At 47.0% G+C, this 24,225-nt stretch overlaps 1 pseudogene; it reads left to right on the plus strand.

Moving 5' to 3' along the window:
- The first annotated feature begins 32 nt into the window (after positions 1–32).
- LOC144253038 (RNA-binding protein 14-like) lies at positions 33–8,048 on the plus strand (annotated as a pseudogene).
- The last annotated feature ends 16,177 nt before the right edge of the window (positions 8,049–24,225 follow it).

Below are 24,225 nucleotides of genomic sequence, written 5' to 3' on the forward strand. Positions count from 1 at the left end.
GTGTACAATAGATTCCTGGGGAGAACTGCCGGTCGGTCGGACGTCTCGGCTGTCGCTGGAGGAGCGGTCCCGGCTCTCCGGGAAGGCGGCTGCGGCGGCAAAATGAAGATATTCGTGGGCAACGTCGACGGGGCGGATACAACGCCGGAGGAGCTGGCAGCCCTCGCCCTAAGGCACGGTCATGAGCTGCGCTGTCATGAAACAGTTTGCCTTCGTGCACATGCGCGAGAACGCAGGCGCGCTGCGCGCCATAGAGGCCTTGCACGGCCACGAGCTGCGGCCGGGGCGCGCGCTCGTGGTGGAGATGTCGCGCCCAAGGCCGCTGAACACTTGGAAGATTTTCGTGGGCAATGTGTCGGCTGCATGCACGAGCCAGGAATTGCGCAGCCTCTTCGAGCGCCGTGGACGCGTCATCGAGTGTGACGTGGTAAAAGGTAACACGGAGGCACGCTCGAGCGCCGTGGACGCGTCATCGAGTGTGACGTGGTAAAAGGTAACACGGAGGCACGCTCGGGGGCGGGGGCGCGCTCAGGGCATTCTGCCTGTTAGCCACGCCCCTTACCCGGGGGTCGGTCGGTTGGGCAGGGTGGGGAAGTGCGCTGGGGCGAAGCCAGAGGTGTTGGGGGTGCGTTGGGCAGAGCCACCCTCCCCCCCTGCGGTCCAGGCACCGTTCACCAAGTGGGAGGAAGCGGCTCTGGGAGGGTGCGGCGGCCACTGAGAGCCGAGCCACGGGGCCTGGGACGCGCCAGAGACTTGCGAGTGTACCGGGGGCGCGTCTTCTGGTCTCCTGGGCCTGGCACCGAGCGGAAATTGGGAAGTGACGGGCACAAGCCGGATCATGGAGCGGGGAAGATTTCGCCACTTCCCCACTTCCTCTCCAGACGTCGGTCAGAGCAAGGGAAGAGGGAAAAGGTGGGGGCTGACGCCCCAAGGCCGCCCTCGTGTTCCCTCCCGATGAATGCTCCCAAGCGGAAGGTAACGGGGCCCTTGGACGTTTCTCGGGCTGGGATCTCTTAGTATTGTTTGGCATGGGTCTCCTCATGGGTACAGGAAGGGCCCCTTCCGAGCCACTTTGGTATTTTCAGTATTTGATGGGTTAGATGTGGCAGCTCTGTGGTCCAACTCCCTTAAACCTGTTTTCCCTCTTTTCCCACCCTTTGGGCTCGATTTTAGATCTGTTAGCTGGAAACCCTGACCTTTTTGCTTGTGGAAGGAGATTTGTTTTATGAGGGCCCCTTTTGTACAGCTTTACTTGCCAAACTGATGCCCCAGGGCAGTGTCATTCTTTCATAAGCTTGACGACTTGCAAGGGGGCATACTTTGGCTGAGGGGATTATGGGGAGAGATGTGAGAGGTCTTCCTTAAACATTGTCTGGAAACGATTTACTTGAGAGTTGTCATTGCTTGAATTAATTCTCAGAGCAGATCCCTAGTTTGTCTTTTCTTTGAGAAAAATGTGTCACCATAATTTAGGCTTGATTTCCTTTTTGGAGCCCAGTCGACTTTTTCTTTTTTTCTTTTTCTTTTTTAATATTCTGGGTTCTTATCCCCTAAGTTCTTTCTCTTTTGGGGAAGATTTGATGGGTCAGCCCTTGTATATATGTGGCCTGTCTTTGTTCCACTTGGGAACAGATCTGAATTAACTTTGCCCTGTTATTTTCAAGGATGCACCTGGGAGTATGTGATGCCCTCCTGGTATTGGATTCATGCCTGCTCATACCCTGTGTGAGACGTTTTGAGGATGAGAAATAAATAGGTGCAGTTGCTTGTTCATGGTCACCAAAGATATTTCATTTGTTGTCCGGTAAAGGCACATCTTTGGCCATTCCTTGTCCTTTCCACAAGCTGGGGAAATGTCATTGTGTCCCTTGCTAGGAACAAATTCTTATTCTGCATTAATACTCCATTCTATTTTCCTCAACTTAGGTTATGCAAGTCCACGAGACTATCCGGAATCGGGCTTTCCTGCTGGGTGCTCTGAGGCAGGATGTATGGTGCATGGATTTTTGATTTTGTTTAGAATGAAAGGGTGGGAGGGTGTCAGATTGGGTACTTGGCCAGCAAGGGGTATGAGAGTTTTGTGTTTAATTAATCTGTTAGGTTTCTTCTGTAGTTGTTAGGCAGGGTGACTGGTAGATTGAAAGTCTAGAATCAGTACTTGGGGCAATCTCTATGGAACTCATGATCAAGAAGCTTGTTCTCAAGTGATAGAGAAAGCCAAAAGTGTTCTTGAATTTGTTTGGGATCAACACTAAGTGACCGGGGGAATGGTGGTGGTGATCGTGGTGGTGGTAAAGTGCATGATAACTTCACATGAGTTTTAGAATTTCTGGCTGATTCCCTGTGAGAGTTAGAGAGAAAAGTTTGTGCATTTTGTTCCTTTGTAAACATTTGTTAGCAGAAATGCTTGGACTTCCTCAGGGAGGTGTCTTCCATTGTTGTTAGGCTTATATGCAATAGCACCTGATGCACTGATATCCTTCACTGATATCTTTATAGTTCTTAGGGGTGAAAAAACTTAGGATTTAAAGTTGGGAATTTGTAGAAGAGACTGGCTCAATAAATAGCTTACTTATTTCTTGACTGTGAATGAGCGTTTGATTTGCTGTCAGGTCTTCTGGTTTGCAGTTCTAGGGTTCAAACTCAGGGCCTACATGCTGTGCTAGCGACTCTACCATTGAGCCACACCCTCAGCCCTGTCAAGTCTTTGAAAAGCGCAGGACAGCTAGCTCTGTTTTATTTCACAGGAGAAAAACACGGTTGCTTGGTTACTCTAGGAGCTTAGATATGATTTGTAGACCAAAAATCTCCATAGCAACAGTGGTAACCACTCTCTGCAGCTGTGTCCTATTGGTTATTCAAAGATGAACAGCTTCAAGAACCACTTGCAGACTTTGGCCATTGCATACTTCAGGGGAGGTCTGAGTCAGAAGAGGAAAATTATCCCTTCTCTTTTGTGGGTAGCCATCCTTTAAATACCGAGCTCTATAATTTCAAAGTTTTTAAAAAATCATCTTAGGATAGGAAAAGTTGTTTTTCTGGATTCTCTTAACTTTGGTACTAGAGGGATTGTGATGTCATCAGACCATTAGGAGGTATCTGCAGAACTACTTGTTAGGTTTAATGCTAGCCTTAACGGAGAGATTACTTTGAGCTAACTATCCAGGCAAAAGAGTCCCTGGAGTTCTTCGGATCTCTGCTACTCTGATGGCTGGGAAGGAGTTGGGATTCTGGGCATCGTTGATGGGGTTAGGCTTGAATTTGGCTACTCAGTGTGATGGGACACAGTTAACCCTGATGTGATTCAGTCATTTGGACAACCTAGTTATAATTCCTTTCAGATATCAGGCTTAGAAACTTAGATATAATTTGGCTATAATTATATCTTCCCCCACCAACAGTTACATAGTTCATCTGGGCTGTCAGTTGAACTGAACATGTGAAATCAAACCAACCCCGCTTTTTCTTTTTGCAGTGCAGGGAATTGAACCTAGGGTCTCACACATATTAAGCATGAGCTCAGTTTATTGAGCTACATCTCCAGACCTGAAATCTCAGTTTTTAAATTTTACTCCTTGATCTCTTAATAAAACCCAGCTATGTAGGGAGTAGACAATGGATGTTTGGGGGAATTCCAAATAATCAGGAATGTGGTGTGTTTCCTTAATCCCTCACAGTGCCTGGAGATTGTCCCCTTTCATCCCCCCTCCCCCAGTCTGCCTACAGGCTCTAGCAGATCTTCCTGTTTTCTCTTTACCTTGAGTGAGCCTTTCTGCTTGTCATTGCATTCTCTAGGTGGTTTTGCCATTCCTGAGGGTCAGCACAGTTTCTGCTTTTAGAGACGTTAGACCACCTGCTACTGTTTTTAGCTAGCTACCCAGAATGAAGATGAGAGATCAGAGGATAATTCTAGTACTGTGTGGCCAAGTGAAATGGAATGCTTAGCTTTTCATAATTGGTAAATAAGGAATCAGGCTTTGTCTGTGGGAGTGTTGAAGACTTGAGAGTTGTGATAGTTCGTTTTGTTCTTTTATCATCTTTAGAAGGTTCCAAGTTTGTGTGTACAGATGACATTGTGTTTTATTATAGATGAAAGATAATATTCTTTAGGAGAAATAGATCTTTGGGTATGCAAGTGAGGGTATCTCCATTATTTTTAAAAATGAATATTTCTAAAAATAAGGACACTTGTTTGAAGGTCATAGAAAGGATATCTTTGAAAATGGGGTGTTGGGAACTTCTTCGAGGTATCTTTTTATTTTTTAAACTGATGTGACAGAGATTGGATCCCAGCATTTGGATTTTTTTCTTAAAATAACCATAGGGCCTTTAACTGCAGGGCTTTATTTCTCAGGGACAAGCTCCTCTCATTGTTCAGGTCCTGTTTGCACCATTGCAATTTCTACAATTTCTAGTATGGACACAACCCCGAGAATTTTTTTTTCCTTTCTAAAGTTTTCTTCTGTGGTAGATTAATAGTTCAGTTTTGAGATTTATAGCCTGTCTTAGTCCCTCTTCCTCACACAATTCATTCAGGTCTTGAATGAAAGCCTCAGGGGTGACCTTCTAGCTTGCAGTGATTGCAGCTTCTTGCCTCACAGCTGAGAAACCAGGTCTTTCCTGTGTGCAGTCTGGCCTATGAACAGAACTCCAAAGGATAAGGTATACCTCTCTGTCCTTTAAAGAGGAAGTGGTGGAGGATGTAATATGCCTGAGGGGGAGGGGTCTTAGTTTCCATTTCCCTTACCTTGTAGATGTACATAGGGTCTAGAATCTCTCTTTCTAAGCTTACATTTTTTTTTCATACTACACAGTTATACCTTACACCAATCTGTCCCAGGGACAGATGGGTGTAGCAAAGGGGCATGGGGCATAGAAGAGCTAAAACTGGTCCTGACATTGATATACTTTGATTTGGGCAAAGTAAAAATTCTTGAACATGTTTGCCCAACAGTAAAGTGGAGATGATGATCCTTTGTTGTGCCACCTTACAGGATTGTTATAAGGCCCAAGTGAGGTTGTGTGCATGAAAGTACTTTGAAAGTTGGAAAGTAATGTGAAAAGAAGGGAGATTACATTGGAGGAATTTTGTGAACTGCTTGCTCTTTGTAGGCTCTTGCCTGAATTGAATCTCTTTCACCTTAATTGATCTAGGCTGAGAAATGGCTAGTGCTTGAGAGCTAAGCGTCAAAGGTGAGCAGTGGTGTTTGGTGAGCATGGGATGAGAACACTGAATAATTGAGTGATCCAGAAACCCTTTCTTTGTTTTGTCTGCTGGTTTAGTCTTAAAATAGCTGTGAAGATTTTTATCCTGTGTTGCAGTTCATCTTTACTCTTTCTTTTCTCACCAGGGAGTTGGGTGAAGTGGCAGGGGGAAAGGGGAGAATGGGAAAAAGCCCTAGTCAAAGGTGACTCTTTGGGACAGTCAGAAGCTTTGTTATGTGGGAGCCAATATTTTATGACATACTCCTGGGGAGGAGGGTTTGGTGGCCTGGAGGTAACTGGCAACAGCTGGGGGCTGTTGTATCCAATTTGGGACCCATCTGGTAGCATGCCCTGCCCCCCTAATTGCTAACCCTCTGTCTGCTGCTTTATCAGACTACGCGTTTGTTCACATGGAGAAGGAAGCAGATGCCAAAGCCGCCATCGCGCAGCTCAACGGCAAAGAAGTGAAGGGCAAGCGCATCAACGTGGAACTCTCAACCAAGGGTCAGAAGAAGGGGCCTGGCCTGGCTATCCAGTCTGGGGACAAGACCAAGAAACCAGGGGCTGGGGATATGGCATTCCCTGGAACTGGTGGCTTCTCTGCCACCTTCGACTACCAACAGGCTTTTGGCAACAGCACTGGTGGCTTTGATGGGCAAGCCCGTCAGGCCACGCCACCCTTCTTTGGTCGCGACTGAAGCCCCCTGCGCCGTTCACCTCCCCGAGCCTCTTATGTGGCTCCTCTGACGGCCCAGCCAGCCACCTGCCGGGCCCAGCCCTCAGTGTCGCTGGGAGCTGCCTACAGGGCCCAGCCTTCTGCCTCTTTGGGTGTCGGCTATCGGACTCAGCCCATGACAGCCCAGGCAGCCTCTTACCGCGCTCAGCCCTCTGTCTCCCTTGGGGCCCCATACAGGGGCCAGCTGGCTAGCCCTAGCTCCCAGTCTGCTACAGCTTCTTCTCTCGGCCCATATGGTGGAGCCCAACCCTCAGCCTCAGCCCTCTCCTCCTATGGGGGTCAGGCAGCGGCAGCTTCTTCGCTCAACTCCTACGGGGCTCAGGGCTCCTCCCTTGCCTCCTATGGTAACCAGCCATCCTCTTATGGCGCCCAGGCTGCCTCTTCCTATGGGGTTCGTGCAGCTGCTTCCTCCTACAACACCCAGGGAGCAGCTTCCTCCCTAGGCTCCTACAGGGCTCAGGCTGCCTCCTATGGGGCCCAGTCTGCAGCCTCCTCGCTAGCTTATGGAGCCCAGGCAGCTTCTTACAATGCCCAGCCCTCGGCTTCTTACAATGCCCAGTCTGCCCCATATGCTGCACAGCAGGCTGCTTCCTACTCTTCCCAGCCTGCTGCTTATGTGGCACAGCCAGCCACAGCTGCTGCCTATGCCAGCCAGCCAGCCGCCTATGCTGCACAAGCCACTACCCCAATGGCTGGCTCTTATGGGGCCCAGCCAGTTGTCTAGACCCAACTGAATAGTTATGGGGCCCAAGCATCGATGGGCCTGTCAGGCTCCTATGGGGCTCAGTCGGCTGCTGCGGCCACTGGCTCCTATGGTGCCGCAGCTGCCTACGGGGCCCAGCCTTCTGCCACCCTGGCAGCTCCTTACCGCACTCAGTCATCAGCCTCATTGGCTGCTTCCTATGCTGCCCAGCAGCATCCCCAGGCTGCTGCCTCCTACCGTGGCCAGCCGGGCAATGCCTACGATGGGGCAGGTCAGCCGTCTGCAGCCTACCTGTCCATGTCCCAGGGGGCCGTTGCCAATGCCAACAGCACCCCGCCGCCCTATGAGCGTACCCGCCTCTCCCCACCCCGGGCCAGCTACGACGATCCCTACAAAAAGGCTGTCGCCATGTAGAAAAGGTACTGTATGCCCCCCCGCCTCTGCCCCCAGCTGGGGCTTAGGGCAAGGGGCTGAGGTTGGCATGGGAGGGGAATTTTAGGCCCCTCCCTCGGTCTTTTCTCCTTTACTCCTGTGGGGTGTGCAGAGGCCGAGGGGGTCGGTGTCTGTGAACTTTTCTGGTCACCAGGGTTCAGGTGGAGCACAGAGCTCAGCCTGGGGTGGTACCAGTCAGGCTGGGAAAATGTCACCATTCTAGACTAGCCCAGGTGCCTTAGGAGCCACTGCCTGCAGGATTATGGCTCATACCCTTTCCCTATGTCTCAGGGATTCTTAAGCCTGTTACCTTGTTGTCCTGGTATTGGTGGGGGTGGGCGTGAAAGAGTAGTCCTTTTGGCACTTAATGGCTGAAGGCAAGTTTATGAGATGCGTCCACACTCTGGGAAGTTGGGGACCTTGCTTTCATCCGCCATTCTGTTGATAAACAACCAAAGTCTTTGTGTAGGACCCATGGGTGGGGATATTTTGTTTGTGGTTTGGGACTATAGACCAAAATTCACCTTGGCCACTTCGGAAAGGAGGGCTTCAGTGGAGGGCTTGGTTTCCTAATGAGTTGAACCCAGGCTTGATTTCTTGGCCTGGATAGGGTGAAGAACCTTCTGACACAAGGAAACCAAACTGTTGGAGACCAATGTGATCACACCCTCCCTGTCCCTATTGGCATCTCCCCCATGCCCATCTGGAGCCCTCCCCTCAATTGTCTCATTCACCAACTGTCTTCTTCTCTCGACTAGGTATGGTTCCGACCGGCGTTTAGCCGAGCTCTCTGATTACCGCCGTTTATCAGAGTCGCAGCATTCGTTCCGCCGCTCGCCGACAAAGTCCTCGCTGGATTACCGTCGCCTGCCCGATGCCCATTCCGATTACGCACGCTATTCGGGCTCCTATAATGATTACCTGCGGGCAGCTCAGATGCACTCTGGCTACCAGCGCCGCATGTAGGGCCATCCTGGGGAGGGGGCACCACGGGGAGGGAGGGAGAGGTAGGTAGGGTGCAGACCCAGGTTATAACCACTCTGGCCCATACCTCTCCCATTGCGGTTTTTCATCCCCTCCCTCTACCATGTGGGCCTTCCCCAGGAGACCATCCTTTTGAGTGTTTGGCAGTAACTTACTTTGTTCCTTCGCCTCAGCATCACATCTTGTTACTGGCTCTAGATCTGCGGTTTCCCCTCTACCCTGCCTCCCATCTCTCCAGAATGGGAATTACTTTTGTTTTTATTTTTTCCTGGCTCCCTTTTATTTTTGTGCGCGATATTTAAGGTCGTGTGGATGGGGAAGCAACCTGCAGCTGAGGTCGGCGGCGCCTTTTTCTTTTAGATGTGAGGGAGGCCAGGAAAAGGTTAGCTTAACCATTTCCTGTGCGCCAAGCTGTGCCAGCAGTCCAGGGGTCCCTGATTGTTCCTCTGTAGACTGTTGAGACTGAGATCCTATTGGGACAGTCAGTTGGTATGTGTCCAAATCCCTGCTTACCACTGATGTTCTAGCGATGGTGAGCAGCACAGTCCCAATTCCCCATCTCCCCAAGTAGGTGGTGTTAGAAAACCTTAATTTCCCCCCCTTTTGTATGGACTACAAATAAAACTTGGGGCGATTTGCAGTTTGGAAAAAAAAAAATAAAGTGTGTACAATAACCCTCTATCAGTAGTTGATCAATCAAAGAGCTAGACAACAAGTACAAATATTCATGAACCAAAGAGTTCTACCTATTAGCTTGATGAAATTGACATGTACAGAATATTCCATCCAACAATGGCAGAATTTACATTCACATTTACATTAATATGAAAACTTGACAAAGATATAACATTTTCTGGGTCATAAAACATACTTAAAATTTATTTAAAAAATCATGACTGGAGTTGTGGCTCAGGAGTAGAGCACTTACCTCACAGGTGTGAGGCACTGGGTTTGATCCTCAGCAACACAAAAAACTAAATAAAGAAAATGAAGATATTTTGTCTATTGCCAACTAAAATTTAAAAAAAAATCAAAATTATGGGCTGGGGATGTGGCTCAAGTGGTAGCACACTCGCCTGGAATGCGCAGTGTTGGGTTTGATCCTTAGCACCACATACAAATAAAGATGTTGTGTCCACTGAAAACTAAAAATAAATATTAAAAATTCTCTCTCTCTCTGAGTGTCTCTCTCTCTTTCACTCTCTCTCTAAAAAAATCAAAATCATACAAAAAATTTTCCTCTTATCATAATAAAATTTAGAGGATTCTTTGAAAAATACCTCAATATTATAAAATAAGTGACACAGTTCTGCAACAACCCACTACTCAAATTATCAAGAGAAGTTTAGAAATATTTTGAAGTAAATGAAAATGAAAATACAGATTACAAAAATTTGTGCAATACAGCTGAGCAATGCTTAGATGGAGTAATTTATAGCATTAAATTCTTTTTTTTAAAAAAATATATTTTTTTAAAGATAGAGTGAGAGAGGAGAGAGAGAGAGAGAATTTTTTTAATATTTATTTTCTAGTTCTCTGCGGACACAACATCTTTGTTTGTATGTGGTGCTGAGGATCGAACCCGGGTCACACGCATGCCAGGCAAGTGCGCTACCACTTGAGCCACAACCCCAGCCCCAGCATTAAATTCTTATGTTGGAAAAGGAGTTCTAAAATCAATAACCCACGTTTCAGTAGAAGTATAGCAAGTGAAGTTCTAAAGCAAACAAGAAATAAGAAAGGGGAGGGGGAGGATCATCAAATTTGAAGCAGAAATAAAAAAATTGAAAAGCAGGAAATAATAAAGAAAATCAACAAAACCACAGTTGGTATTTTGACAATATAAATTAATAACAATTCTAGCCAGGCTAACAAGATAACGAAGAGAACACATAATAAGCCAACATTATAAAGGAAAGAGAGACTATCATTACTAATCATGAATCTTAAAGATGACAAAAGAGAGCTATAAACAACCAGCCCTATCTATAGCCACAAAACTGGTAGCCTAGATGAAGTGGACCAACTACTTAAAAAACACGAACTAAGAAAATTCACAAAAGAAATATAAAGTCTGTATAGCATTGTATATTTACTAAGAAATCCAATCAATAATTAATAACCTTTCAAATAGGAAAGTATCAGTCTCCAGTGTTTCATTGGTGAGTTCTACCCTAAATTTATAGTTTTCTAAATTCTCCACAATCTCTCCCCAAACATAGAATCAGAGGGCATAGTAACACATTCTATAAGACCAGCAGCACCCTAACCAGATAAAGACATTGCAAAATAGGAAAAGTATAGAAATCTCTCTCTCAGTAACACAAACACAAAACCCCTCAACAAAATATTAGCAAATAAAATGTGTAAAAATGTACATACTGACAAAGTGGAATTTATTCTAGGTATACAAGGTTTAACATGATCTACTACATTACCATGCTAAAAGAAGAAAATACATGAGTTCAAGTAAAAAAATTACTTAGCAAAATCCAATTTCTATTCATAATAAAAATAAAAAGTCCTTGTCTTATACAGAATATACACAAAACCCTAACGAAAACATCATACCTAATGTGAGCAATTTGATGATTTTTCCAAGAGAAAAGCAAGGGTACCCATTTTCACTATTTCTATTCAACATCATATGGGAAGCCCTCACCAGTTCAAGAATAAAGAAAAAAAATATACATTCAAAGGAAGAAACAAGGTGTTTTTTATTTTTAGATGACATTGTAATCTATGTAGAAAATTCAAAAGAACAAAACCAAAAACTATTGGAAATAAGTGCATATCGCAAGGTCACAGTATACAAGATCAATACTTGAAAGTACATTTTGGCCTCATAAAATGTGTTTGGAAGTATGTCCTCTGCTTGTATTGTTTGGAAGAGCTCAAGAGCTAGGTAACAAGAGTGGTGATAGAAGGGGAAGTGGACACCGGAAAATGTAGGCAAGAAGATACCAAGTGGCAATGTACAAGATAAGCAAGTTTAGAGATGTACTGTACAATGTGAGGACTGGGGTGATGAAATTGTACTATGTATGGTTTGAATTAAATGAGTATATTTTAGCTATTCTTGCTATGTAAACAAAAATGGGCAATGTAAGATGTGGGATGATGATATGCTAATTTTCTCCAATGTAGTAACATTTTTATTCTGAATATCTTACAAATGTATTCTCAAGTTTGTATGAAGACGACAAAAATTTAGATAGACATAATTTGGAGAAACTGAACTACTCAAAATTAATAACCTACAACTTCAGTTAAAAAAATAGGGTCTCATAAAAAGTATGTAATCACTTTGCATAGACACGCTGACTCAACATAGAGACTTATAATTTTGCTTCCACCAATTAGATGCACTTGCAGGACAGTTGATTGAGGACATTAGATATGCAAGGGAAGAAGCAGAACATAGAATATCCATGCCTGTGTGAATCGTGGCAAAGACAATGACTTCCTATTACAGTAGGTAGAGACACTTATTTTGCTACTAAGTTCACTGGATGGAGTTGAGTTTCAAACCACTGAATGAAGTCACTAAGAGGGCATATGGTAATGTAACTAATGGCCTCATCTCAGTATATGGTATGAAAATGAATTCTAATTTGTTGTCATTAGTAAGAGGGTCCTAAGGGAACCCCCCTGTCCTCACAGGGTGAGAGGCTGCCTGGGAACATGTTCTCCAGTTACCTTTTAACTTCCACCTCCATGTCTCAGCAAGTGGACAGTATATGAAAACAGAACTTGATGCATTATAATCTCATGCAGGAATATACTTTTTTCCTGGAAAATTTATCCCAGGACACCTTAAAATCTCGACCCTTAGCCACACATTTTCCTGACTTTGATTGTTTTACATAGATCCAATGCAAAGCAAAATAAAAAGGCATGTAGATCTTTCACCATCCAAGATTTCCCTACTCAAAGGAAAGGTCCCTTTGGGACTGGAATTGAGACTTGGCGGGCACAGTCGCCAGCCTCAGAAGATGGCTCCGCAGGTGTCTGTAATGTCGACGAGGATGGAACTCACAATCAGGAGCAAATACACAATGGCAGCTTGAGGACTTAGATTAAAACATATAAGGGACTTTCAGAGTGAGTTTGAAATCTGCCTTGTCTCACACTGTGCTTATTTTAAAAAATCAAATAGTTCTACAAGGCTTCAGACTAAAAAGGGGCCGTTCCTTCCCTGGTTTCCCACGCCACCCCTCACTCTTCTTCCTCCACAAAGCCACTGCCACTTCCAAACGTCATCTTTCCTTTTGGTACACATTTGCCTTTCTTGAAATAGCACCGCAGGCCGCCTTCTGTGGACATGATTATCCCTGACCAGCTCCATTTTCCTGGGGACTCCTTCCACCCCTCTCTGTCTCTGAGCCCACCTCCTGCTCATTCTTGGCAGCTCCCACGTAGGATGAGCACCAGGTGCCATGTGGTGAGCAGGCCCCAGGCAAACCTCAGAAGTGGGCCTTTTTCCCCTTGACTTCTCTGATAAAAATCTAGATGACTGGCAACTTTATTTCTCGCCATTTTGATGCTGTGAGGCAGCTTCTGATGGCGTTTTTAATGTGCCTGCAGGAATCAAATAATTTGTTGTGGCGCACAGTGTGGAGGGATCCTAAGCCTTCCCACATCAGCTAGGATGACTATATGATTTATCATCCCTACCAGAATACTTGAGCGAGTCAAAGGGAGATGTGAGCCATCAGCCAGGACACAGTCCGGGAGCCCGGCTGTCCCAGGCACCCTGCAATGAGTAGTTGCTCTAATATTAGCTTATTTACTCTGTGGTTAGCCTGTGGTATGCCAAGAACGGCTGTGAAACTTCACAGCCGGCACAATGGAGCAAATGACCAAACGCCCCCAAAATGACATGATTTGGTGGAGAGGCCACAGCCAAAGATTCACAATGTTCTGTGGCACTTACTGTAGAGACAAGGACGACAACGCGTTTTCTGAATGGGTTGATGTTCCTAAGCAGAGAAAACCAACCAACTGTTGCTTTTGATCTTCCACTTCATTTCAGATACTTTGAAACATGTAAATTCTTTGGATGAATGTAAATCATTAAGGACATGTTGGATTGAATAGCCTATTAGGGTAAAAAGGCCATGGGCTTCTTAGATAATAAAGAGATGTCACATCTCCTTGGACAATAAACAAATTATCTAAGAGGCTCCAGTGTTCATGGCTCTGAGATGTCAACATTTTTGTAGTAGAATAATGGAGTTGGAGTGGCCTTTGATGAGGCTGTCTGAGCAGAAAGTACTGCTTCTCAGCCGTACCTCTCCTCCACTGTGGCCCGTCCCAGTGACATTGGTGGTCCAGGAGCTTGGCTTTGTTAGCTGAGCTATGGAGCTGCTACCATGCCTGATGCTCCCAGCCAGGGGCAAGGCCAGGGAGCCCACAGATCCAGTGGAAAGACATTTCCACCAGCAGGAATCTCATGAGCAAAAGCCCCTGGGGCAGGCAGTTAAGGGGTTTGGGGAAAATGAAAAGCAGAACTGTTGAGGGCAAAGAGCATCTGAACTAGAAGCTCACAGATGGGACCATGAAGGATCCTGAAAGCCAGTGTGCAGAGCTGGGACTTGGTTTCATGGGCTTCTTTTTCTCCAAGGATGACAGTAATCTTAAAATGGGAGGGTTAGGAGAAGCATCCCTTGGGAGGCGTCGGCAGGAGTCCAAGGCCAGCGAGGGCCGGGGACTGCAGCTGCCTTCTCCAGGCCTCCGGAAGCCACCTTTCATTTTGCCAGATGGGAGTCACAGAAAACTGGGAAGGGAGAAAAGCTCATCATTTCCCAAAGAGCAGGAGAAGCTGGGTTCTGGAACACACAGATGATACGTTGGATATTAATATTGGTTCTGAGCAAAGATTTCAGCAGATCTTTGAAGAGCTAGCGTGTCGACACTTGGCAGGAAAGGTAGTTCCTCAGAGCCAAGCCAACTAAGTTCCTCTCTTCATAGTGTTACCAGATTGGGTTTCCAGGGCCGTGGCGGAAATTCTTCTCCAATCTCCTCAACGAAACGGAGGAAGGTGGGCAGGGTGGGCAAACAGCTTGGCAAGAGCCCAGATATAAGCAAATGCATGATTAGAGGTGCAGGCAGATGTCCCCAGTGCTGCCGGAGGGCTCTGTCCACATCCTACCCTGATGATGTGCTCATCAATGACAAGGGTGAGGAGACCTTAACGGGTCTATTATGGCATATTCTCTGCTGTCACAGAGCTGATGTGTTACATGTCAGACTTAAGAGTTTAAGAGATTTTGGTTGTAAAAGGATGCATGGAAACCAATAAGATGACATTTAACAGGGATAAAGATAAATCCTGTCTTTGGATAGAAAAAATTAACTAGCTCAGTATAGGATGGAGAAGACCCAAGAGCGGTTCATCTCAAACAGACTGATGGTCTATAATTGACCGGAAGTTCAATGTGAAACAATAGCCCACATCCTGGCTGCTCAAAAAAAAAAATCAATATAAACTTTGGGTGCATCAATAGACTCATAATATTGAAGGTATTAAAGGGAAGTGCTTCCAGGTCAGAGCGTTCTGGGGTTGTCGTGTGTAGTTCTGGGTACCAGGATCAGGGGACAGGACTTGGGGAGGAGGGGCACATGCATCTAGGCAGATGAGGGTCTAGAAGCTGTCACATGATGGACAGGGAGGAAATGGGGACGTTACTCTGAGACACGAGGGCTGTCTTCCAAGCATTTGAAAGTCTGTCGAGTGTAACAGGTGGCCAATTTTGTCTGGAGGGTTCATTCATTTATTCAGTAGCTTTTTTCTCACTGCCAACTACATTCCACATTGTGTCAAGCATGATGGGTGTTAGAGGCATGTGATCTCCCAGGAGAGTGGACACAGGGTCCCACGGGCTGAGGTGGATTGACATTAGGGATACATAAGGGAAGCACAAGGGGTAGACTTGCTTGTGCCTACAGAGGCCCATTCATGCCTACCTGACCAGGAAGTCAGGGTGCTGGTGGGCCAGGAAGGCGGGCACTTGGGACTGGGGAATGGTGCTGACTGAGGTCCAGAGTATTCAAACACATGGCCGTGAGAGCCGTGAGCTAGAGTTTGCGGATGGCATGGTGTGACAGGGGTGTTGGATACCAAAGATGGCCTTCAAAGCAGGACAAAGTGTATGCCAAGATGTTTGCACTTAATAGTAGGCAACAGAGAATGAAATGACATCAAGTACCTTGTCTCTTTGTGCAAATTAACCCTCCAGTAATGAAGCTGAGCTGGGGGCTTAAGCCCCTGACTACCATTGCAACATTTCAGAATAGAGGAAAACTTGAACCAGGGCAGGAGGAGATCGAATTGACCAGACAAAAGCAGGACCTGCAAAGGATGCTTTGGCAAGGGCAATTTGGGCTAAAAATAAGCAACAGTCTATTTAATCATTGAGGTTCTTCAACTTGTGAAAGGAGCTGAGTGACCACTTGTCAGGGATGCCGTAGAAACCACAGCTGCATTGCCAGGCAGGTGGGACCTCACAGGGCTTAATGTCCCTTATCAGTGCTAAGAATTGGTGATTATCTCTCACAGTGTGGAGTGATGATTTCATCATGAGAAAGCATGTTTCATATTTTAATATCAGTAATGAAAGGTGGCATTGCTGGTTCTTGGTTTTGAGATTCTATGCTAACGGTATGGTCTTGCTAGAACTCCCGGAGCAAGAGACCACAGACTAGGCAGTTGAACAACAGGCACTTGCTGTCTTTCTGGAAGCTGGAAGTCCAAGATCAAGGTGTGGGCAAGGTTAGTTTCTCAGAGGTACAACGGAAGGACCAGGTCCAGGCCCCCCTCCTTGTCTGTAGATACAGTTTTCTACCTGGCCACCATCTTTCTTCCTTGAGAAATTGTGTTCACATTTCCCCTTCTTATGACACTTGTCACATTGGATTATGCCCCAGTATAATTACCTCATTTTTACCTGATTGCCCCTGTAAAGACCCCATCTCTGAATAGGTCACATTCTGAGGTCCTAGGGGTTAGGACTTCAGCACAGGAATTTGGAGGGGGCATAATTCAGCCTATAACAGTAACTGAAGGTCAACTCTGGACTTAGAGAGAAACCACAGCCCCTAACAGGATCTCTGAGCCCTCCTGTGAGCAGGCCCCCTCTGCCACAGTGAAGTCCTAGGCTCCTCGGTGCCTTCATCTGCCAGAAGTGGACTCCCCAGCTCAGTGCTCCCCTCTGGTCCCTCAATTTCCTCCTCAGGCCAATTCGGATCCTCCAGAACTACTGGAATCCTTCCATTTTGTTTCATAGCACTTATTATTTGTAATTATGAATTATTTTACCATCAGCGTGCCTCTGCATATTCCTGGGGGAACATGCTTTAAATATCAACTAGGCCCAGGTAGCTGCATTTAAAGGAAAGACTCACAATCCAAGTAAAAATATGTGTTCTTACTATGTTCAGTACCCGGGGCAACTCTCTAGTCCATTTCATAATTTTAAATTGTGGTAACAGAGAACATAAAATTGACCATTACATTCATTTTTAAGGGTACAGCTCTGAGGCATTGGCAGAGTCACATCATTGGGCCACCATTGCCACCATCCCTCTCCAGAACTTCTTCATCATCCCAAACTGAAACTCTGTCCCCATTCCATCTCCCCAACGCCCCCGGCACCCACCATACTATTTTCCAAGTCTATGAATTTGCCTACTCTTAGAGCTTGATATTAGTGGAGTCCTGTAGCATTTGTCCTTTGGGGACCAAGTTACTTCACTCTGCACTATGTCCTCAAGGTTCATCTATGCCATAGCATGTGTCTGAATGCCCTCTCTTTTAAAAATGGAATGTTCCCTGGTCTGGCTCTCCCGCCTTGTGCTTCTCCCATCGTCCATTGGAGTGTACTTGGTTTACTCCTACTTTGGGCTACTGTGCACTATGCTGTCGTGAACACGGGTGTACAAATACCTATGAAGTCTCTGCTTTCAGTTCTTGTGAGAACATACCCAGAAGTGGAATTTTCTATTTCATTTTTAAGGTGCTGATTACAACCCTATAACCTGAGTTCATGGCCACCTGCAGTTGGAAAGACTCTATGTTTTCTGTGCTGCACCTTCGGCCCCAAGCCTGGTGTCTGGCACTGTGTAAATTTTTTGGAAGCCTGTTTCATTAAACAATAGATGTCCAAGGCTTCATGTTTCTAAGTAATTTTTTTTATTGCTCTCTATGAATAAATGGTACAGAGCTCCTACTTTCTTTTCTCTTTTTTCACACATTATACAAATGCTGTTATTAATTCCACTGAACACTATGGTTACATTGTCCTACAGAGTGTACATCATTTATTACAATGACAACATTTTCTGGGCTTAGGCCACAAATTACCTCAAAATGATGTGGAATCACAGTCTGTTAAAATAATTGGGAAAAACATCACACATTATTAATTAAATCTTCAGAGATTTTTCTTGAACTTTCTCCATGAATTCTTTTTTTAGTGTCATGTAGATTAAACCTAATTGACTTAATGTTAATATGCTTGAAATGATTCTATATATTTTTTAAGCCTAAGGTTTTATCATTGTGGGAAAAACACAGCTGTTGGATACCCTAGGTTGAGTGTAATGATGATCTTTATTGACTCAAAAGCAAGTGGACTGAGTTCTTCCTTGTAATTCCACTCTAATGGAATTAATATCTTCTAAGAAAATCTCCAGCTCAAATTTACAACTGAACTTTTAAACAGAGTTTTCCTTTCCCACTTCTGAATTTTCTTTACTTCCAAACCTCAGCTGTGGTGACCAGATAGTATTCTTTTACCATTCAAAGTCAGGAATACAAAATAAATATTTTTTTAAAAGTCACTAAAGAGAAGCAACTTCTTAAAAAATATTTATTTTGTAGTTATAGGTGAACACAATTCTTTATTTTTTAGGTGGTGCTGAGAATCAAACCCAGCACCTCACACATGCCAGGCGAGCACTGTACCTCTGAGCCCCAGCCCCAACCCAAGAGAAGCAACTTTTAATCATGTATTCATAGTTAACATTTCCCTTCCTAGTTCAGAAATGCCACGCCCGGATTATGCCAAACCTCCCCTGGATCCTGAAGCTCAAGATTGGGAGGTTGAGTGTGAAGATGGGCACCAAAGAGGGGAAGGGTGGCAAATGAGAAAACAGGAGGGCAAACTCAGAATGTTCATCGTGTTCCGTGTCGCCCTTTGGAAGCTCTCTCTGCACAGCACCTGCCTCTTAGAAATGCAGGGGACAGGGAGACCTTTACTTGGCCCTTTTGCCAAGTGTCTTGGGCTCTCATTTCCCTTCCCTGATGAAGTCCTCAAACATGTGTCCTCCTCTTGGCATCCAGGAACCTGATTTCCATTCCCACTGCCCCCTGAGATGCTCCAGGTAACCTGGGAGCCTTTTGCCACCAGATGAAGGGTCTTTCCCCATTTGCATCTTCCCTGGCCTTCTGCAGAAGACCCTGCCAAGCACTCACCCCCGGAAGCTGTCTGTGCTCTCAGCTTCCTGCACCACATCCTCTGAGGAAATTCTGGCCTCTCCAACTGCTCCTTTGGAATTTCCTTCTCCCCCCCTTGCCAAGCTCTGCCCCAGTTCCCCTCTGACTTTCCACTCTCTCCTTTAGAGAATTCACTTACAACTCTTTGCCAAGGATTCCTAGAGCCCAACCCTCTCACTCCAGCTGCCACAGGGCACTCCTCACTGGAGGTTTCGCTGTCCCTGCCTATCCCCCAGGTCCACCTTGGTTCCTCTATCCAGGCCCTCAGTGCTCATTTCTGGAACACTCAAGACACCCTGGGCTGCTCCAGCAGCAGTCCCTGACCCCTGGTGTCCAGGTCACACACAGACTCAGCTCCCAGCCCCATTCTCATCAGCATGTGCACCCATGAAAACCTCCACATAGCCCTCCATCTCCTGCAGGGTCTTGTTTAGACCCCTCTGGCTCTTGGAACTCTCTCCCCTGGCTCCTGGCCCTCAGTCCAATCTCATTCTGCTAATGTCTGCTACATGAGCCATCCATTTCCACCAGGCAGGGCAGGCTTCTTGGCCCCTCTGCAGGTCCTGCTGGCCTTCTTTCCTGCAACATCCTTAGGACGTCCTGCCCACTGTCCTTCACCCACCTAGGTCTTTCAGCCTTTATCCTCGATATATCGTCCCTTGTCAACAATCCTTGTTTTCCTTAAAGAACAGGCCTTAAAAGTCCCCCTTTGCCTGCAGCACCTAACAGCAGCCTGATTTCCCCATAAACTAAATGGGCCACACACAGAGTGACAGACCCCGTACCCCACCCTGCCATCTACTGGTATCTACTCTAGTAGTTTCCAGAAAGACAGGCCTCCAGACCTAGGGAGGCCCAAAAGTTCCCTAACAATAGCTCATACATCCCCCGCTATGTTCAACCTACAAAGGTTCACACCTAAAACTTCAGATTTGCCCATATAACTCAAGGTACGAGTGGTTGTGCATCAGAGGTGTAAACGTCACACTGTCGCTTCTGGACCAAGTCCATCGGGGTTAGAGCACCCTCACCGCTAGTGCCCGCACTGTCATCACTTCTGGCCGTGGGTAGTTAGCTCAGAAGGTTGACCTAGCTTTAATAGGGGCAGGAAAAGTTGCAAACTCACGGATGGGCGCGCTTCTCCCGCTACGGTACTTTGTCCTGACCCTCGGCCTCGCCCTGACTGAATGAAGGCAGATGCGAGGCTGTGACTGTGACGGGCCGGGCTGCCCTGGGAGGGAAGCCGCGGAGGGTGGCAGCTGCGCGCTGTCCTGGCCGAGGCAGGGCCAGCCGCGGGGGGAAACGGGCGGCGAGGGCGCGCTCGGAGGACGCGGCCCCAGGGAGGCGCCCGGCCAGTTGTCTGCGCTGGGTCCCGGAGCTGCGCACGGCGCGAGGACAGCGCGTCCGCTGAGCGTGGGCAGGGTCCCGCGCCCCTGCTCGCGGCCTCGCCCTTTGTCCCCTCGAGGCCGCCCGCCGCTGCAGGGCCGGGCCTGGAGGCAGTAGCCGCGCCCGCCCTCCACGTCCCCGCGCCTCCGAGGCGCCCCCTGGCGGGCGGCCCGGGCAGCGCGGGCGGTGGCGGCGGGCCGGTTGCCATGGTGATCGGCGGCAGCCGCCGCCACAGCAGGGCCGGCCCCAGCGCCAGCGCAGCAGCGGCGCGGTGCGGCTCAGTGTGTGGGTGAGCGGCAGCCGGCTGGGAGTGGGCGCGGCCCGCGGCCTCAGCATGGAGGACTGCTTCTCAAGCTACAGCAGCCTGTACGGCATGTCCTCGCTGCTCCAGTTCTGCAACGGTGAGGGCCCGCGGCGGGCGGCGCGAGGGGGGGCCAGGCCTGGCGGCCGCGGGGACCACGCAGTCACCCCGCTCCCGCCGCCGCCGGCGCATTGTGCTGGGGCCGCGGGGCCACGCTCGCCCCGGGCCCCGCGCACGCGGCCTGCGTGCGGACCCCGGCGGGAAGCGCGGGAGGCGGCGGGGAGGCCGGCGGCCCCGCCCGGCCCTAGGAGGAGCGGCGGCACGGCCGCCCTGTTCCCGGGGAGCAGCGCCCTGGACGCTGCGCCCGGCCGGACAGCCCCAGGCACCGGCCGACTCCCGGGATGCGCGGGTGTGCTGCAGAGGGACCCGGGACCCGCCGTTTCGCGCAGCCCGGAGCTTTTCAGCGCAAAGACGGCGAGGACTGGCTCCAGGGTGCTGCGTCTTATTTGGCGTACGGGATAATAGTTTTTTGTTGAATTTTTTTACAAGAAGGAAACATTCCTACCTATGCATAGGGCACTGGGTAAACAAATATGAAATCCTGCATGCTTGGAAGAGTTCTGGTCTCACTAGCAGGGCTGAAACAGATTTTCACAGCACGCTGCATGTATTATCAGAACATGATGTGTGATAATTCATGCACAAAAGTTTACCACCTATTTTTTTACATGTTGGGGTTATTGCTTCATCAGAGGACCCCCAAAGTTTGTTAAAGGAAAAAAAATGTGTATTTTGTAGAATATGCTTACATTGCAGTCGGGGATAATTCAGTCACTAAAAGATGGGGTGTAAAATTTCAGGAAAAATTGTAGAATCATCTATTTTACATTTCAACTCAGTTAAATTTTGCTTCCTGTATTTTGAAGCTCTATATTGGGCACACACATGTTTAGGATGTTGAATATTCCTGGTTTTTATCCCTTTTTTCATTGTGGAATGACTGTCTAATATACACTTTATTAGACACCTAGTTTTTTTGACATTAACAGTAGTCCAGCCTTCTTTGCTTACTGTTTGCATGGTGTATTTTTTCTATTCATTTACTTCCATTCTATCTGTATCTTCATATTGAAGTGCATTTCTTGTTAACAGCCTATAGTTGGGTCTAGCTTTTTAAAAATATCATAAACAGTACCCATACAATTTTTTGTCAGAGAAATTAATCATGGCCGTCTATTTCTTGGTATTTGATTAGCATTTTGCAATTGTACATTCCTGCACATCAGATTTGGCATATTTGGACCATTGTTTTTTAGATTTTGTTTTTGCCCTATTCTCTTGCTTTTCCTTGTGTGCCAATTAAGTGTGTGTTGGACTGCTAAGAGTGCCTAGTAGATTCCCACAGCTCTCTTAATTTTTGGTCAGGCTTTTTTCTGTGTCCTTCATCTTCATTGCTTCCGATATGCCTGCCTTCAGGTTTTCTTGATCTTTCCTCTGTGTGTCCTTTCAGTTGTTGTCCATGCAGTGAACTTTTATTTCAGAAATTGTGTGTATGTATATATATGTATAAGTTCTGGAATGTGTATTTGGTTCTCTTTTTAATTGTTTCTATTCTGCTGGGATTTCCCATTTCTCTACTGAATTTTTATTCACTGAAAGAATGTTAATTTTTCTTTTTAGAATAGTTATAATATCTATTTAAAATTCCTCATCTGGTAGTTTCAATATTTTGTTCCTCTTGAGATTGGACTCAATTCTATTTTCTCTTCTCCTGAGAATGTGCTCCATTTCTTTATTCTTGGTGTGTTTGGTTATTTTGAATTATGTGCTGGGCATTGTGAATGTTAAGCTACATGATATCTTTTTTCTTTGGTGGTGTTTCCTTTGTGTTAATAGGTGCTGTTCTTGTCTGGACTTCAGCTGCAGACCCTATCTCTGGACCAACAGCTCCACTCTCAGTTCTGATGTTTTGCAGTTCGCTGCCAGATCAGTCAGAGATTTGAGCATATGGGATTTGGGGACCCTTCTCTTGCTTTTTTCCTTGTAGGATTTCCCCACCTTTTCCAGTAGTGTTTCCTAACTTGATTTTTTTTTTTAATTTCTTAGGGCAAAAATATTTCAAAGCTTACCACTTGGGCCCTTACCACTGAGTGTACTGCTTATCCCCAGGGTAAAAGCAATGAGACAGGCTTCTTGTATAGTTTCCTACATTACTTCTTCTAAGTGAATGTGAAGTCTTCAGTGTTGAGTGTGAGCATCCCTCTGGAGATGAAATGTGAGTGCCCACCAGAGTCCAAGTGTGAGCTCCCCACCATAGTCTTAAGTTTGAGCTTCCCACCATAGTCTAAGTGTGAGCACAAGGGCCCACAGTGCCCGCCAGAGTCTCAGTGTGAGCTCTCCACTATAGTCTTAAGTGTGCTGTCCACTAGAGTCTCAGTGTGAGCTCCCCATCAGAATCTATGAGCTCTCATTAGGTTGAGTGAGCTTCCCACTAGGGCAAGTGTGAGTGCCCACCAGAGTGCATGTTTCTGTTCTCTTCCCTGTACCTTCACGTAGATTTTTTTTTAATGCTACTTCAGGCTTTTGGTTTCTGCATGGGGTGGAGGGTGCTTCCAGGAGGGTCTTTTAGTCTGACATACCCCAAAGCAGAAATCCCTCCACGATGCTCACATTCCAGGTGGAAGGGTAGCAGTGAACATGCCAGCAAGACCATTTTATAGTTTTTAGAACATGCTGTGCAACAAATAAGGTCAATGAAATAGAAAGTAACAGCTTTAGATAAAGTTTTTGGGAAAGTTCTCCCAGAAGCTCCTATTTGAGTTGAGTCTCAAGCATAAGAATTTGGTCATGCAAAAAGTTGGCTGAGAAACAGCCCAAGCAAAGGCAATGCAGAAAAAAAAAATCCCGAGGAGAGGAGAGGCCAGCCCCTTGGAGCAGGATAGGCGAAGGGGAGGACAGGAAAGGCAGGAGGATGCCGGAGTGCCTGCCTGGGGGGCATGGGGGGTGCGATGCTATGTACCGAGCACACTGGGCCACTCGGCACTTTGTTCTTCAAACTCAACTGACATAGCCCTGTGTGGCCTACCGTCAGCATAGCTGAACACAAGCCAGCAGACCAGGCAGAACAGACTTCTGTGCAGGTGAAGTGGACAGATGCCCGCATCCCTTCTACTTCCGAATTCTTAATGTCATAGAAAAGACAGTAAGTTGGCCAACCTGCAGAAAAGGACAACAGCAGTTAAAATCACAGTTGAAACTTGAGAGGCACAGACTAAATGAAAGGAGAACAGGAGGAGGGAGGGCTGGAGCACAGGAAGGAGGGCTGGAGCATGGGAGGAGGGAGGGCTGGAGCATGGGAGGAGGGAGAGCTGGAGCAAGGGAGGAGGGAGGGCTGTAGCACAGTAGGGAGAGCTGGAGCACAGGAAAGAGGGCTGGAGCACGGGAGGAGGGAGGGCTGGAGCAGAGGAGGAGGGAGAGCTAGAGCACTGGAGAAGAGAGAGCTGGAGCACAGGAAGAGGGAGGGCTGGAGCACGTGGCAATGCTGGGACAGATCTGCCTTCTCTTGTGCTCTTTTCATTCTGTCTGTGTCTCTCAAGTTTTGAGTTTATAAATTACAATTTTCATTTTCAGTTTATAAATTTCAATTAACAATGCACAATTTACAGTCTAGTTGGAGCCTTGTGCCAGCCTGTGGTTGGAGATGTGATTGCTCTGGGAGTGTCTAAAACTATCCCCATCTTCCCTTTGGCCTAGATGACAGCGCGTCTGCCGCGAGTAGCATGGAGGTGTCAGACCACATCGCCTCCTTGGAGCAGCGGGTCCAGATGCAGGAAGACCATCCAGCTGCTCAAGTCAGCGCTGGCCGACGTGGTTTGGCGGCTGAACATCACTGAGGAGCAGCAGGCTGTGCTCAACAGGAAAGGACCTACCAAAGGTGAGTATTATTCAGGAACGAGGGCGGCACAGGTCTCATTGAGATT

Source organism: Urocitellus parryii, unplaced genomic scaffold (assembly GCF_045843805.1).
Source record: "Urocitellus parryii isolate mUroPar1 unplaced genomic scaffold, mUroPar1.hap1 Scaffold_87, whole genome shotgun sequence".
In the NCBI taxonomy this organism is placed as follows: Eukaryota; Metazoa; Chordata; class Mammalia; order Rodentia; family Sciuridae; genus Urocitellus; species Urocitellus parryii.